The sequence below is a fragment of the Vigna umbellata genome, chromosome 4, assembly GCF_029865625.1.
Source record: "Vigna umbellata cultivar VRB3 chromosome 4, Vumbellata_1.0, whole genome shotgun sequence".
NCBI classification, from domain to species: Eukaryota; Viridiplantae; Streptophyta; class Magnoliopsida; order Fabales; family Fabaceae; genus Vigna; species Vigna umbellata.
Window position 1 is genome coordinate 45,471,628 of NC_142168.1, and position 2,683 is coordinate 45,474,310.

Sequence of the window (2,683 nt, forward strand, 5' to 3'; positions counted from 1 at the left end):
GGTGTTGTTGAGTTGATCCGGTGAGCTGGGCTGTGATCTTTGAGGTAAGGGAGCTAGAATACTTCTTTATAACTAGTTATATGTTATGTGTATATACTGAAGTATGCATTAATTCTGTTGTTTGAGTGTATGGAATGGTATGTACTGGAATGCTCATCTGTGAATCTGTGAATTGATGCTTGTGAACTGATGTAAATGTGATGTGTAACTGTAACTTAGTATGTTAGATGAATGTGATCTATTGTGATAGCTGTTATGTTGAAGTTGAGTGAATTTGGTAGTGTTTTAGGTTATTCTAGAGGAAATGAGGTAGTGAATTTGAGAGTTAGGGGTCAAAGGCTCTTGTGGTCTGTTGGGGTAGTCTAGGTTGGTTATTTGTGACTTGTTAGAGTCATCAAACTGGTCAAAAACTGGTGCCAAGTGATAAAATTGAGTTTGGGTCATTAAATTATTGAATTTGGTGTTTTAAAGTATGAATTGAGTTTTAAACACTATGGATTGATGTTACGAAGGTTTAGAATCACTTAGATAAGTTTAATTAGGTATAAAACACAATCTAGGGGTGTTAGAAGTTGAGGAAAATGATTTGAAAAGTTAAATGGGGTGTGAGTTGCATAATTCGGTTCTACAGATTATGCAGACTCGCTGAAGCGAATGGTTTCGCACAACGAGTCCTCACAGCGAAATGCTCTCTGCTTAGTCATTCGCACATCAAGTTAATGCATTGTGCGAGTGACTAAAGAGGGTTTCTCTTTGTCTGTTGATTCGCATAGCGAATATGGCCGCTGTGCGACTAGTAGTGGTCTGGAATCACTGCTAGATTAATTCGAATGGCAAATTTGTGCGCACAGCGAGGTGTTTGGGGGTGTGGTCTCTGTTTAGGCTCACGCATAGCGACCCGTGTGCGCTATGCGAGGTGCTTGAGGTCTGGTACCTCTACGAGTTAATTCGCATAGCGAAAGGTGTCGCTGTGCGAGCAACTCCTTTCTCGCCTTGCGGATAGGGTGCGTTGAGCGAACCATCTGAGTCTAATGTAATCTTTAGTTTTTTATCTTGGTTTGAATTTAGCGCAATGTTGTTAGAGATGTAAAGTATGATTGATGTATATTGCTAAATTAAAAGTATATGAATATAAGAGATATGAATGGTGTTTAAAGTGAAAGTATGGTTGATGGACGTAATTTCATGATCCTCAAGGAGAGGATACATGGTGGTGCCCTATGTTGTGATTCAAAGTGAATTCTCTTGTTGAGAATCAAGTATGTTTAGATTGAATGCAGGAGCTCAGTCTTGGGGGTTATCCTGAAACTTCAATGGTCTTTCACTTTCAAGTAGAGAGGATTGATCCATGTCGTGAGGAGTAGCAGGAGGTCTTAGTCTTGGAGGCCATTGGCAATGGCTTTGCAAAGCAGTAGAAGCCACCACGAGTGCATGACCCGCCATAGCTCGACAATCATTCTAAGTCCGGACGAGTCAAATTTAAAGTATAACATGTTATGATGTGTGATCCAGTTTATTTGAATTAAGCATGTATGTTGTGTTATTGTAATAAGTATGATCTTTGTATATCTAGCTCACCCTTCTGCTTGTGGTTGTATATTGTTTGTGTTGTGTTTTCTTTTGTAATGATCATCCATTGGATGTGAGCAGAGGTAGATGAGGTGCCTTTGGAGTAGGTCTTGGAGGGTGATGACTCAGCTGTATAGTCTAGCCAGGCTATCTATTTTATTTTGTGTAGTTTTAAAATACTCTATTGTGTATAAAGTTTTAAATTTTATAGTCATTTTTGGATGACTGTAAGCTTAACTCTTTATGTGCAAGTCTTTAACTGTTCTATTATATTATAATGTAGACTACTCTTTTATATAGTTTATACTAGGAAAGACTCTTTTCCATGTTATAATTTAATTATATTCACGTAATAAAATGATCCACCTCAGCATATTTACTACGCACCACATCATCACATTTTAAATTTCGTTTTTTACCATTTAACAGAACGTGCTTAATTGTTACGATTTTACAAAATTTAGGACTCAATTGAGACTGTTTTCAACAAGAGGACCCATTTGAGATTTTCCTATAATCATGAGAACCATCCGAAAGTTGAAACCTTAATTAATTTTTATAAAAAATCAAAAAATAAAACATAATTATTAAATATTTAATGTCAAAACAAATATATTTAGTATTTCAAAACAAATGATAATTGTATAATTTTAAATCAAAATATTAAATATTGATTAAATAAAAGTAAAAGAATTACATAATATATTATACAATTACACATAAAAAAATTGATAACAACCAAAACACACATTAATTTTAAAAGTATTAATAAAATAAAATTTATAAAATTAAAAAATATTTTAAAAATTATGAGAAAAACAAATATTTAACTATTTTTTTACTTTTTTTTCTCCACCCATACTGAGAATTGTTTGAGAATGATAGAGATAGGGATAGTGATAGAGCTCCTAACGAGGAAGGAAAGCACGGTGAAAAGGTGACAGCGACAAGAAGAGACATTCTCCCTGCACTTCACTGCCTTCGTCCTGCACCTCCAAAATATATTTTAATTCCAAAGTATACCCCTCAGCACAGTCAACAAGAATATTTTGAATTTTTAAAAGGCTGACTAATTTTGAAACTTGAACTCTGTCGCATCTCACCCTCACACCCT